Raw genomic sequence first — 16129 nt, forward strand, 5'->3', positions numbered from 1 at the left:
TTGTAAAAAATAAGAAGCTGGTGGTGGTAGAGGGAGAAAAGGCTCTCCTGGTTAGCCATTTGTCTTCCTTCTCTTATATAGATGCTGAGGATGAAGTTGGAACGCCGTTCCAAGATTTATCTATTGCTGAACCTATTAAGAAGGGAACTTCTTCATTTGCATCCTATAAAGATGCAAAGTTGGCCATTGGGCATGGTCCAACTGCTGGATTGGGGCAAATGATTGAGCTCGAAGACAACAAATCCCGGGCTGGCATAGGTTATTCTTTTGGTATCTTCAACAAACAAGGGTTGTTCAAGAGTGGTGAATTCATCCACACCGGTCAAGATGAAGAGGCTGATGCCATTCTGGAAGAGGATGAAGAGGATTCTGGAAACTTCATCATCCCTGGAGGGGTCTGTAATAATTGGGTCGCTGTTGATATACCAACAATTATCCATAAGTCAAAGTAATGTTCATTGTGTTTAAAAACCCTCATCCCATGCCAAAAGGAGGAGTGATGACATTGTTGGCGCATAAATACAATGATATTTTCATTCAATAAATTCATGTTAAATGTTTGTTTTCCAATTGTTTTCCCTTTTCGCTTTTGCATGAAATTGGTGATCACATAAAACCCAAAAATAAGAATAAAATCAATCTTTTCATCTGCATAATGATTTGCCTTGTTTGAATTCTAAAATCTCTTTATATCCAAAATCATTATGCAGGTTGATCAAACCCATTGGACATAATGATCCAACACCATCTCCCAACTTTGAGTTCCCTGTATTTGAGGCCGAAGAAGATGATGTTGAAGAGATTCCTGACGAGATTACCCGTCTACTTGAGCATGAAGAGAAGATCATTCAGTCGCATCTTGAGAATCTGGAAACAGTCAACTTGGGGTCTGAAGAGTGTGTGCGAAAAGTGAAGATTGGGGCACTACTGGAAGAATCTGTTAAAAAGGGGTTGATTGAGTTGCTACGAGAATACGTCGACGTCTTTTCCTGGTCGTATGAGGACATGCTTGGTCTGGATACTGATATCGTGCAACATTTCCTGCCTTTGAAGCCTGAGTGCGTACATGTGAAGCAGAAGCTCAGAAGAACTCATCCTGATATGGCAGTGAAGATCAAAGAAGAAGTTCAGAAGCAAATTGATGCGGGGTTTCTGGTGACTTCTACATATCCTCAATGGGTGGCCAATATTGTGCCCGTGCCTAAGAAAGACGGAAAAGTCCGAATGTGTGTGGACTATAGAGACTTGAATAAAGCTAGTCCGAAAGATGATTTCCCTCTACCTCATAATGATATGTTGGTAGATAATACAACTAAATTCAATGTCTTCTCATTTATGGACGGATTTTCCATATATAATCAGATCAAAATGGCACCCGAGGATATGGAGAAGACAACATTGATCACACCTTGGGGAACATTCTGTTATCGAGTGATGCCCTTCGGTTTGAAGAACGTCAGAGCCACGTATCAACGAGCTATGACTACCTTGTTTCATGATATGATGCACAAGGAGATTGAGGTATATGTTGATGATATGATTGCAAAGTCAAGAATGGAAGTTGAACATGTAGAGCACTTGTTGAAGCTTTTCCAGCGTTTGAGGAAGTATAAGCTTCATCTGAATCCTAACAAGTGTACATTTAGGGTCCGTTCTGGAAAGTTATTGGGCTTTATTGTCAGCAAAAGAGGTATTAAGGTTGATCCTGCAAAGGTCAAAGCAATACAAGGGATGCCTGCGCCCAAAACTGAAAAGCAAGTCCGAGGTTTTCTTGGCCGCTTGAATTATATTTCCAGATTCATATCCCACATGACTGCTACATGTGCACCGATATTCAAGCTCCTCCGGAAAGATCAGTCTCATGATTGGACCGAGGATTGCCAAAAGGCCTTTGACAGTATTAAAGAGTATTTGTCTGAGCCTCCGATTCTGTCTCCACCTGTGGAAGGGAGACCGTTGATTATGTATCTGACAGTTCTTGAAGACTCAATGGCTTGTGTTCTTGGTCAGCAAGATGAATCAGGAAAAAAAGAATATGCTATCTACTACCTGAGTAAGAAGTTCACTGAATGTGAGTCTCGATACTCGATGCTTGAGAAGACGTGTTGTGCTTTGGCTTGGGCTGCTAAGCGCTTACGCCAGTACATGTTGAGTCATACAACTTGGTTGATATCCAAAATGGATCCAATCAAGTATATCTTTGAGAAGCCTGCTTTAACTGGTAGGATTTCCCGTTGGCAGATGTTGTTATCTGAGTATGATATTGAGTATCGAGCTCAGAAAGCGATTAAGGGTAGTATCTTGGCTGACCACTTGGCACATCAACCAATTGAGGATTATCAGTCAGTTCAGTATGACTTCCCAGATGAGGAGATTCTGTATTTGAAAATGAAAGATTGCGATGAGCCTACGCTTGATGAAGGGCCGGAACCTGGTTCCCGATGGAGCATGGTGTTTGATGGTGTAACACCCTTCTAAATTACCCCAAATATTTAATTAAAATAACAACATATATCAATCAGAGTAGATATGCAATTAAGGGTGTCACACAAACACTTCACATCATTCACCATGATAACTGTCATGCTCTTTTATTAATTCAAAACATAAAGCATTTGCACAATACGCAGCGGATAGAGATTAAATCAATCATGCAAAACATGTAGCATATTACATGTAAACTGGTTCACAACCAACAATAAAACATTTAAAACATCCCATCCCGATGTTACATCTACCAGAGCATGACCCACTAAGGAACTACACTAGACTCCAAGCACTAGCTCCTACTCAATCACTGCTCGTTACCTGAAAAATAGTTGTAAGGGTGAGTTCCTCAATCGATATAATAAGCATTATAAAATATCATGCAATGTTAAGTAATTTAACACATTTCATCACCCTAATCATAACACACATTCAGTAACGGCACATCAACTCAAACATCATACTCAACACCAACATAAAACACACGTATAATATTGGAATACATCCATTCATATTATACTCCATACATACATTATGCAATGAGACTCCATGCATGCGGTACCGACTATTCGTGAACATATAGTTCAACTTCACCGACCAAATCCAGGTACGGCTACCAAGCTCACTAGTCCCACTCATTTGAGACCTAGTGACTCACATCACTAATTCCTCACCATGGGAATTAGCTACCACCCCAAGGGCCATGCTATGCACGCTAATCACCTAGCATGCAAACATCAACAACAGTCCAAAATGACTAACATCACTAATTCCTCACCATGGGAATTAGCTACCACCCTAAAGGCCACATTATGCTATGCCAAATCACCTAGCATGCCACATCAACAAGAATCCACAATGGACATGTGCTCACACTCTAAGCCATAAAACAGTCCATCCACAATTACATACATAATATATACATTCACAACATTATGCATATTTCCACACATCATCAGCATATTTATCACATAATCATATCATGTCATGCCAATTAATTCAATCACAGTATTAGCACACTCTACTAATACCTATACTACTCAAAACAACGGGAATAATCCCTACTATATCACATACCGATATAGGCCAACCATCAAATATGTACACAACATTTAAATACCAATTTTCCCACTTTTCAACAGTTTTAACCGGTTAACGCCCTGGGTTAACCGGTTAACGCAGACAGAACAGCAATTTCTCAGAAACCACAACAGTGTTAACCGGTTAACGCCCTGGGTTAACCGGTTAACGCAAGCGAAACAACAATATTTCATAATTCGCAACAGTGTTAACCGGTTAACACCCTGGGTTAACCGGTTAACGCAAGACAGAGAGCTGTTCCTGCGCTAACACGAAGCAGAATGCAGAATTCTCCGCATTTTCCGCCGTTGGAGGACTTCCGGACCTCCGATTCCGATTCCGTAAAAAGCTATACGTTCGGGAATTCACGACTCACACAAATACAGATTTCAATTACAACTTTAACACAACTTATCCAACACAATTTTTCAGCATTCAACATCCCAATTAGGGTCAATTCAACGGTTTATCACTACCCATTACATGTTAACCCATAATACCCATTAAACGACGATAAACCCCCCTTACCTGAGTTAATCCGGCGAATCTTTAAGCTTCAAGCTCTTCTCTTCTCCAACCTTCTTCCTCTTGCTCTGCCTCTTTGCCCTTTTCCTCTTTTCAGCCGCTTCTCTGCTTTCACGTGAAAACTCTGTTTACCAAAATGGAACTCTTTTTCCTTATTCCCAACTTATATATATTTTCCAATAATTATTATTCCAATAATAATAATAATAATATTCCAAAAATTCCAATTATTTAATTAAATTAATAAATATAATATTAACTTAAATTAAATAATTATCTTATTTTTATCGGGGTGTTACAACTCTCCCCCACTAAAAGAGTTTTCGTCCTCGAAAACATACCTCAAGCGAATAACTCCGGATAAGACTCCTTCATCTGACTCTCAAGTTCCCAAGTCACATTGCCACCTGCTGGTCCTCCCCAAGCTACCTTTACCAAAGCAATCTCTTTACCCCGCAACTGCTTCAACTCTCGATCCTCGATCCTCATAGGTGATGTTTCAACAGTCAGGTTATCTCCCACCTGTACATCATCTATTTGGACTACATGCGACGGATCAGGAATGTACCTCCTCAACTGAGACACATGAAACACCTCATGCAAATTCGCAAGTGACGGCGGTAAAGTGATACGATAGGCTACCTCCCCTATCCTCTCCAAAATCTGATAAGGACCAATAAATCGAGGTGTCAACTTCTTCGACTTCAAAGCTCGACCAACTCCCGTTATCGGAGTAACACGGAGAAACACATGATCTCCCTCTTGAAACTCAAGTGACTTCCTCCTCTTGTCGTGATAACTCTTCTGACGACTCTGAGCAATTCTCATCTTCTCCTGAATCATCTTAATCTTTTCCGTAGTTTGTTGAACAATCTCCGGTCCAACCACAACGCTCTCACCGGACTCATACCAACATAAAGGTGTCCGACATCTCCTACCATACAAAGCTTCAAACGGTTCCATACCAATGCTCGAATGAAAACTATTGTTGTAGGTAAACTCAATCAAAGGTGAATAACAATCCCAAGCACCTCCCTTTTCCAAAACACAAGCCCTCAAAAGATCCTCTAGTGACTGAATCGTCCTCTCAGTCTGACCATCAGTCTGCGGATGATATGCAGAACTCAATCTCAGCTTAGTTCCCAAAGCCTTCTGCAAACCTTCCCAAAACTTTGATGTAAATCTAGGATCTCTGTCCGAAACAATACTCGACGGAATACCATGCAAACTTACAATCTTCTCAATATACAACTCGGCTAATCTCTCTAACGGATAATCCATTCTGATCGGAATGAAATGAGCCGATTTTGTCAATCTGTCGACAATTACCCAAATAGCTTCAAAATTCTTAATTGTCCTCGGTAAACCAGAAACAAAATCCATACTGATACTATCCCACTTCCACTCTGGAATAGCCAACGGTTGCATTAGCCCAGACGGCTTTTGATGTTCAATCTTTGACTTCTGACAAGTCAAGCAGGAATAAACAAAACTCGCAATTTCTCTTTTCATTCCCGGCCACCAAAATAACTTTTTCAAATCATGATACATCTTCGTAGCCCCAGGATGAATACTCAGGCCACTACGATGTCCTTCCTCAAGAATACTCTTCTTAAGTTCGGTAACATCCGGAATACACACCCGATTACCAAATTTCAAAACACCATTCTCATCCACTCTGAATTCACCACCTTGACCTTGATTCACTAGAGTCAACTTGTCGACCAAAAGCACATCGGATTTCTGACCCTCTCTGATCTCATCCAGAATACCACTTGTTAACTTCAACATTCCCAATTAACACTATTGTGAGTACTCTCACACACCAAACTCAAGTCTCTAAACTGCTCAATTAAATCCAATTCCTTAACCATTAACATAGACATGTGCAATGATTTCCGACTCAATGCATCAGCCACTACGTTTGCTTTACCCGGATGGTAATTCAAACCAAAGTCATAATCCTTCAGAAACTCTAACCATCTCCTCTGTCTCATATTCAGCTCTTTCTGATCAAACAAATACTTTAAACTTTTATGATCACTGAAAACCTCAAATCTTGACCCGTACAAGTAATGCCTCCATAACTTCAGAACAAATACCACGGCTGCCAACTCTAAATCGTGTGTCGGATAGTTCCTCTCATGAACCCTCAGTTGTCTCGAAGCATAAGCTACAACTTGCTTATTCTGCATCAAAACACCACCCAAACCCAACAACGAAGCATCACAGAAAACCTCAAATGGTTCCGACGAACTCGGTAATATCAGAACAGGAGCAATAGTTAACCTTCTCTTTAACTCTTGGAAACCTTCTTCATATTTTGAGTCCCAAACAAACGCTTGCCCCTTTCTAGTCAACATCGTCAACGGTAACGCCAACTTAGAAAATCCCTCAATGAACTTCCTATAATAACCTGCAAGTCCAAGAAAACTCCTTATCTCAGAAACTGACTTCGGAGCTTCCCACTTAGATACCGCTTCTACCTTAGAAGGATCAACAGCAACACCACCTCTTGAAATCACATGACCAAGAAAACTAACCTCTTCTAACCAAAATTCACACTTGGACAGTTTAGCAAATAACTTCTTTTCTCGTAGAACTCCTAAAACCACCCTCAAATGCTCAGCATGCTCTTCTTCAGATTTCGAATACACCAAAATATCATCAATAAACACCACAACAAACTGATCTAGGTACGGATGGAAAATCCTATTCATATACTCCATAAATACTCCAGGCGCATTAGTCACACCAAAAGGCATTACGGAATACTCGTAATGTCCATACCTTGTTCTGAAAGCAGTCTTCTGAATATCCTCAGTTTTCACACGTATCTGATGATACCCAGATCTAAAATCTATTTTGCTGAACACACTCGCACCAACCAACTGATCCATCAAATCATCAATCCTCGGCAAAGGATACCGATTCTTGATCGTCACTTTATTCAGTTGCCTGTAGTCCACACACAACCTCATAGTACCTTCTTTCTTCTTAACCAATAACACTGGTGCACCCCACGGTGACACACTCGGACGAATAAACTTCTTATCCAACAGATCTTCCAGCTGACTCTTCAATTCAGCTAACTCAACAGCAGACATACGGTACGGAGCCATCGACACCGGCCTAGTACCAGGTACCAAATCAATCGAGAACTCAACTTCACGCTCTGGCGGTAATTCATTCACTTCTTCAGGAAACACATCAGGAAAATCACACACCACGGCTAGATCGCAAGTCACCAGTCTATCTTTAGCCTCCAAAGTCGCTAACAGCATAAACAACTCTGCCCCATCAGCTACTGCCTCATTCACCTGCCTTGCTGATAGAAACAAACTCTTTCCTTCCTCATTCTCAGGAAAAATCACAGTCTTATCAAAACAGTTGATGTAAACTCGGTTACACACCAACCAGTTCATACCCAGAATAACATCAATCTGCACTAGTGGAAGACACACTAGGTCTATCCCAAAGTCTCTACCAAAAATACTCAAAGGACAATCTAAACAAACTGAAGTAGTAGTCACTGAACCCTTCGCAGGAGTATCAATCACCATACTTCCATGCATCTCAGATATCTCTAACTTAAGTTTCACAGCACAATCCAAAGATATAAAGGAATGAGTCGCACCTGTGTCAATAATAGCTACAAGAGGAAAGCCATTAATATAACACGTACCTCGGATCAAACGATCATCTGCAGAAGTCTCAGAACCCGATAAAGCAAAGACCTTGCCTCCTGACTGATTCTCTTTCTTCGGCTTAGGACACTGTGGGCTAATATGACCCACCTCTCCACAGTTGAAACAAGTCATAGTCTTCAACCGGCACTCTGCAGCCAAGTGACCACCCTTGCCACACTTGAAACACTTCTTCTCAGCACTGGTACACTCATGGAAATGATGTCCAGCCTGACCACATCTGTAACACTTAGCAGGGGCACTAGAATCTCCCCCACTAGGCCTCTTCATCCCACTCTGTCTCTGGAAACCTTTGCCAACTGCATACGGTTTCCCACGATCATTCTGATTCTTGCCTTTCCTATCAACCCTCTGCTGATAGCTTTCTGCTCTAGCCGTGGTATCCTGTTCAAAAATCCTGCAACAGTCAACCAAATCAGAAAACACTCTAATCCGCTGATACCCAATAGCCTGCTTGATCTCGGGACGTAACCCGTTCTCAAACTTCACACATTTTGAAAATTCCCCAGTAGCCTCATCATAGGGAGTGTAATACTTCGACAGCTCTGTGAATTTAGCAGCATACTCAGTAACAGACCGATTGCCCTGCTTCAATTCTAAGAACTCTATCTCTTTCTTTCCTCTGACATCCTCCGGAAAGTACTTCCTCAGGAATCTCTCTCTGAACACAGCCCACGTGATCTCAGCATTCCCAGCAGCTTCCAACTCAGAGCGGGTAGCAACCCACCAATCATCTGCTTCCTCTGACAGCATATGCGTACCGAACCTGACCTTCTGGTTATCGGCACACTCAGTCACTCGGAAGATCCTCTCGATCTCCTTCAACCACTTCTGAGCACCATCTGGATCGTATGCTCCCTTGAACATTGGAGGATTGTTCTTCTGGAACTCACTCAGTTGACGAGCAGCTCCCATTCCCACAACATTCGGATTCCCTCCAAGTACTCCAGCTAGCATACCCAGATCCTCAGCAATCGCAGCATCATCTCTACCTCTTCCCGCCATCTCTATTCTGAAAACCCAACAAGCTAAAAACAATAAGTACTGATAGGGTTATACAACACCTATCACGTACAGGGGAACAGAATAATTACGACTCGACTCGACCGACTATGCTCTGATACCACTAATGTAACACCCTTCTAAATTACCCCAAATATTTAATTAAAATAACAACATATATCAATCAGAGTAGATATGCAATTAAGGGTGTCACACAAACACTTCACATCATTCACCATGATAACTGTCATGCTCTTTTATTAATTCAAAACATAAAGCATTTGCACAATACGCAGCGGATAGAGATTAAATCAATCATGCAAAACATGTAGCATATTACATGTAAACTGGTTCACAACCAACAATAAAACATTTAAAACATCCCATCCCGATGTTACATCTACCAGAGCATGACCCACTAAGGAACTACACTAGACTCCAAGCACTAGCTCCTACTCAATCACTGCTCGTTACCTGAAAAATAGTTGTAAGGGTGAGTTCCTCAATCGATATAATAAGCATTATAAAATATCATGCAATGTTAAGTAATTTAACACATTTCATCACCCTAATCATAACACACATTCAGTAACGGCACATCAACTCAAACATCATACTCAACACCAACATAAAACACACGTATAATATTGGAATACATCCATTCATATTATACGCCATACATACATTATGCAATGAGACTCCATGCATGCGGTACCGACTATTCGTGAACATATAGTTCAACTTCACCGACCAAATCCAGGTACGGTTACCAAGCTCACTAGTCCCACTCATTTGAGACCTAGTGACTCACATCACTAATTCCTCACCATGGGAATTAGCTACCACCCCAAGGGCCATGCTATGCACGCTAATCACCTAGCATGCAAACATCAACAACAATCCAAAATGACTAACATCACTAATTCCTCACCATGGGAATTAGCTACCACCCTAAAGGCCACATTATGCTATGCCAAATCACCTAGCATGCCACATCAACAAGAATCCACAATGGACATGTGCTCACACTCTAAGCCATAAAACAGTCCATCCACAATTACATACATAATATATACATTCACAACATTATGCATATTTCCACACATCATCAGCATATTTATCACATAATCATATCATGTCATGCCAATTAATTCAATCACAGTATTAGCACACTCTACTAATACCTATACTACTCAAAACAACGGGAATAATCCCTACTATATCACATACCGATATAGGCCAACCATCAAATATGTACACAACATTTAAATACCAATTTTCCCACTTTTCAACAGTGTTAACCGGTTAACGCCCTGGGTTAACCGGTTAACGCAGACAGAACAACAATTTCTCAGAAACCACAACAGTGTTAACCGGTTAACGCCCTGGGTTAACCGGTTAACGCAAGCGAAACAGCAATATTTCATAATTCGCAACAGTGTTAACCGGTTAACACCCTGGGTTAACCGGTTAACGCAAGACAAAGAGCTGTTCCTGCGCTAACACGAAGCAGAATGCAGAATTCTCCGCATTTTCCGCCGTTGGAGGACTTCCGGACCTCCGATTCCGATTCCGTAAAAAGCTATACGTTCGGGAATTCACGACTCACACAAATACAGATTTCAATTACAACTTTAACACAACTTATCCAACACAATTTTTCAGCATTCAACATCCCAATTAGGGTCAATTCAACGGTTTATCACTACCCATTACATGTTAACCCATAATACCCATTAAACGACGATAAACCCCCCTTACCTGAGTTAATCCGGCGAATCTTTAAGCTTCAAGCTCTTCTCTTCTCCAACCTTCTTCCTCTTGCTCTGCCTCTTTGCCCTTTTCCTCTTTTCAGCCGCTTCTCTGCTTTCACGTGAAAACTCTGTTTACCAAAATGGAACTCTTTTTCCTTATTCCCAACTTATATATATTTTCCAATAATTATTATTCCAATAATAATAATAATAATATTCCAAAAATTCCAATTATTTAATTAAATTAATAAATATAATATTAACTTAAATTAAATAATTATCTTATTTTTATCGGGGTGTTACAGATGGCGCTATAAATCAATATGGAAATGGTATTGAGGTAGTGATTATTACTCCTCAGGGCAGACATTTTCCTTTCACAGCAACGATAACTTTCAAATGCACAAATAATATGGTTGAGTATGAGGCCTGTATTATGGGATTGGAAGAATGTATTGATCTTAGGATCAAACATCTTGATGTTTATGGTGATTCGGCCCTTGTTGTTAATCAAATTAAGGGAGAATGGGAGATAAATCAACCTGGCCTCATCCCATGTAGAGATTATGCGAGGAGGATTTCAATATTCTTTACTGAGGTTGACTTCCATCATATTCCTAGAGATAAGAATCGGATGGCAGATGCGCTTGCTACACTTGCTTCGATGATTGTGGTTAGACTTTGGAATGAAGTTCCCAATATCACCGTGATGCGTTTGGACAGACCAGTGCATGTATTTGTAGTAGAGGAAGTACAAGATGATAAGCCATGGTATTATGATATCAAGTGTTTTCTTCAGAGCCAGATTTACCCGCCTGGGGCATCTGTGAAAGATAGAAAGACTTTAAGGAGATTATCAGGAAGTTTCTACCTCAATGACGATGTGCTTTATAAGAGAAACTTTGACATGGTTCTGCTCAGATGCGTGGATAGACACGAAGCAGACCTGTTAATGACTGAGGTCCATGAGGGTTCATTTGGTACTCATTCCAATGGACATGCCATGGCTAGAAAGATGTTGAGAGCAGGCTACTATTGGCTGACAATGGAGTCTGACTGCTGTAAATATGTGAAGAAATGCCATAAGTGTCAGATTTATGCGGATAAGATTCATATTCCCCCGACACTTCTGAATATGCTTTCATCACCATGGCCTTTCTCTATGTGGGGAATTGACATGATTGGCATGATAGAACCGAAAGCGTCCAACGGTCACAGGTTTATTCTCGTAGCAATTGTTTACTTCACCAAGTGGGTCGAAGCGACGTCATATGCAAACGTGACCAGGCAGGTGGTTGTGAAGTTTATCAAGAATCAACTCATATTCCCCAATATATGCATCTTCGAGTCAGCTCGAGTCTTTCCATTGGATATTTTCCCTTTGGAATTCTGTTCCCCAAGCGTTGAGTCGTGACCTGCTCACACATTTTATTCCCTCTCCTATACCATAAGAGTCCCCAGAGTCTCTGTCCCATTGAGTGTATTTCTCATATGGATTGTCAATTTCTCCGAATGTCTTTTCTTCTTTGTGGACACATATCCCCATAGAGTTCGTACTATTTGCATACATACATCTGCATCATGAGGTCTCTTAGGGACCAAAATTTGTCTCTTTGTTATTATTTAAGCCCATTCTACCTCGTCGAGACGAAGATTTTGACCTTCACTTCTCCGGCTAGAATGACCTTAAATAGGGGCATCTGTAAGACCCCAATTTTGACCCTAAGATCCCTCATGGCATCATAACATTGCATTTGCATAGCCTCAAGGATCATGAGCATCTTGGTTCCCTTTGCCTTTGGGTGGGACTCCTTGTGATTGGTTTGAGATCACCAAGCATGCTTGAATTATACATCATTGTTTCTCTTACTTTTGTTTACTAAAAAAAAAAAGGGAAAACGAAAAAAAATAAAATAAATAAATAAATAAAATATAACAAAAAAAAATTTGGACTTGGGTCTCTCTCATTTGAGCCCACAGGTCCACATTGCTCTGCAAACCTCACGGGTGCAACTCAATTTCAATCGATCCTCCCCAATCAGGTATGCTCTATTTCCACTACTTTATACTTCCAACCTGAAATTTTTTGATACCCTTTTAATGTATGTGTTTGACAAGAGGTTTAGGCCTCCTGCCCATGGTTGCTTTTTGTGAGCTTTTTTTGTGAATTTTAATGGCATGATTCATGTGGTTATATTTTGATTTGGGGGCAACTCTTGATTACCCTATTTTTTTTTCTCTAACCTGTTTGTTGAGTTTTTTTTGTGAGGACTCACATGACTCTTGCAGAGATGGCCTGGTGTTCCACTTTATTTGTGGGATACCACTTGGAGGTTTATTCCGATTACCTGTGCTTAATGGCTTGAGATATTTGTTTGTGACTGCTTATTCCAAAGGATGAGAGCTACTTGGATCATCAATATGATCTCAAGAGGGGAACTCCTAATGTGGTTTTATTTTCTTTTCCCTTATCTCTTGTATGTTTAGGAATTTAACCCTTTTTTTCCCCATTCTAACCCAAGCCAAAACTTTTTGTGCAAACAATAACTTTTGTTTTCAACATTAGAAACCTAAGCCTTATGCTTTTGATTTTCAAAACTTATTTTTCATAACACTTATTCTGAATTGAACCTTTTAATCCACTTTAACCATATTTTTGTAAATACTTTTAATTGGTAAATATAACCCATTCAAATACTTTTTGTGGTTTCAATGGCCACCTTCTTAATCAAACCTTTTTTTTATAACCATTAGCTATTAGGTTTGAGTTATCCTTGAGGTAGATATAATACTCACCTTTATCCTTAGTGATGGACAATGAGTCTTCCATGCTTATTATAGGGTTAACCCCTCACTAGCATGTTGAAGCTATCCTCACATGGTGGATTTGTGGTTTTAGGTTGAGTTTTCTCCCTTTGATAACAAAAGACCTTAAGGTTTTTGGATCAATCAATTCACCAACTTTTTTTTGAATTTTTTTACCCCGAACTATGAGGTTTTGATCCTAATCTTTTTTTAAGATGGTACGTAGGCAATGGGTGTCGCATTACGCGAAAAACCGGCGGGAAAAGAAAGAAACAACAGAGCCGCCACCGTGCGTTATTTATCCCAAAAGAGGGAAAGGAAACGCTCAGAGTAAACCTGGAAAAGACGTGGTCTCGCGACCAAAGAAGATGGGTTCGGGAGTCGGTTATGCGAAGGGAAGGTATTAGCACCCCTACGCATCCGTAGTACTCTACGGGATCCACGCACAATAGAAAGGAAAATGGTTGCTAAAACACTGTTCAAACACACACACACTGGCTGAAAGAGACAAAAGAGACTGACTGAAACTGACTCGGCAGGATATCGTATCCTGGGCCTACTTAGTCTATCAGGCATAGACATCAGAGTCGAAGTAGTTCAGACTGGGGAAACGACACATGCTCGCTAGGATATCGTATCCTATGCATACGTATCTTCTCGGACGAGAGAAGAATCAGAGCATTCGTAGCTCGGCTGACACGCACACAAACAAACACAAACACAGGCAAACGTGGAGCCTGAATGCCAATCGTTGGACTTACATCAGCATCCGAACCAGAAAACGCACACAGGAAACCAACTGCCAATCGCTGGACTTATGTCGGACTCCAACCAGAACACACACAAGGGTGGTTAAGACACAAAGGTGAAAAAAAAGAAAAAAGGCGCCCGGAGAGATCAGCTCAATCTCCTGCCTACATACTTCATCTGGTATGAAGATCAGGGCGATGTAGTTCCTCTACGCAGGGACAAGGATCTAGCCTAACCAGATAACAGAGGGAGACACAACTCTAGGGAGACTACGACTCGAGCCTAGATGTTGTCATGCAAAGTCAACCCTAAGTTAAGGTTTCTAGCTAAATGGCACAAGGGCCAACCTATCCTAGACAAGGCTTGCACAGGAAGCAAGGGTCTCGATTGCAACTTGGGCAAGAGAAAGGGGAGGTCTCAATCGCAACGAGGGCGAGAGAAGAGAATTAGTGTTAGTTGTTAGTCAAACTCGGCAAGACATCGCGTCTCGTGCCTACGTATCTCATCTGGACATGAGAATCAGAGTTGTCGTAGTTCGGCTACGGAGCGAACAAAGGTCTCGATTGCAACTAGGGCAAGAGAAAGGGAAAGTCTCGATCGCAACGAGGGCGAGAGAAAGGAAAAGGCTCGATCGCAACGAGGGCGAGAGAAAGGAAAAGGCTCGATCGCAACGAGGGCGAGAGCAAGCAAGTCAAACAAACAAAAGCACAGGTAGCACACACTATATGCACACAAGAGGCTCACACAAGGGTTAGGCATTGAAGCCAACTGAAATAGGGTCACAGGTGCTCTTAACCTTGCCATTAAGGGGCTAAGGTGAAGCAGATGAAAGGAGATGAGGGGTGTGCCTCATTGCTTCTATCCCTGGCCTGGGAGAGCATTTGACAAGAATGTGTGGGTTCAGAAAGTGGGAACCCTTCTACACATTTGATACTGACTCAACTGTGCAATTGCACAAGATCTTGGGTTTTTATCTGTAATGCATCAACACAGTGGTGTGAGCAAAACAGAAGACACACTGAATAGCAGGGGATAGGTTGCTTATCCCTTGGTTCTGCCAATTGCCTCTTCACTTAGGAGGTCTTTGACTCTGTACAAGGACAAATTAAACATACACAAACATTGCCTCTTAAGGAGGACTTCAGACAGTTGCCTGGCCAAGTAACAGACCGGGTCTCCAGACTACATGAAGTAAAAGAGATTATACCTCAAGCAAGTTGCTAAAAAGCAAAGCAAATCAAGTTCAGAGAACTTAAGCAACTAAAGTACCTGAAAAAAGTCAAAACAATCAGCAAACAGTTCAAAAGTTTAAATCAAAAGGAATTGGTAAACAGTCAACACAGATGGTCAACTGTGCAAGGCACAAGACTCAAACACATGAGTCAAACCTACAAAACAAAGGTTAGCATATGATAAACAATCAAGTTCAAACAAGTTTGAATGATCTTTGAGGCATTGGTGCTTAACCTGAAACAGGAACTCAATTGTAAGCTCAAAAGACCACTAGGACTAGCCTAGGGTCAAGGATGAAAGAAAAAGTCAAAACAGCAAAGAAAAGTCAACCAAAGTCAAGGTCAAACATTCAAGGAGCTATTTCAATTGGACTCACAATCACATCATGCATCATCATCAACTCATAAGCAAAAGAAGGCAAGGCATGGCAAATGAAAGCACACAAAAGTCAACAGAATGACTTGCATCAAAAGTCAACCCAAACATTTTCAAAAATCATCAAATAAATCACACTCAATCCTAACATCTAGCATGGTAAGCATGTCAAATTTCATGGCATTTGGATGAGAGTAAGGCAGTCAATGAAAATCATGAAGTCAACATAATTTCAAGTAAGCACAATGAAAGTCAACAAACATGGGTCAACCTCAAAAAATCATAACAAATTGAAAACAGATGAGAAATGAATGAGATTAACACCAATGCAAAGCTCAAGATGTCTAGTTATCACATATGAAATTTCATGATCATACAATAAGATATGAGAATTTCCCAAAGGATTTGGCA

The sequence above is a fragment of the Lathyrus oleraceus genome, chromosome 5, assembly GCF_024323335.1.
Source record: "Lathyrus oleraceus cultivar Zhongwan6 chromosome 5, CAAS_Psat_ZW6_1.0, whole genome shotgun sequence".
NCBI classification, from domain to species: domain Eukaryota; kingdom Viridiplantae; phylum Streptophyta; class Magnoliopsida; order Fabales; family Fabaceae; genus Lathyrus; species Lathyrus oleraceus.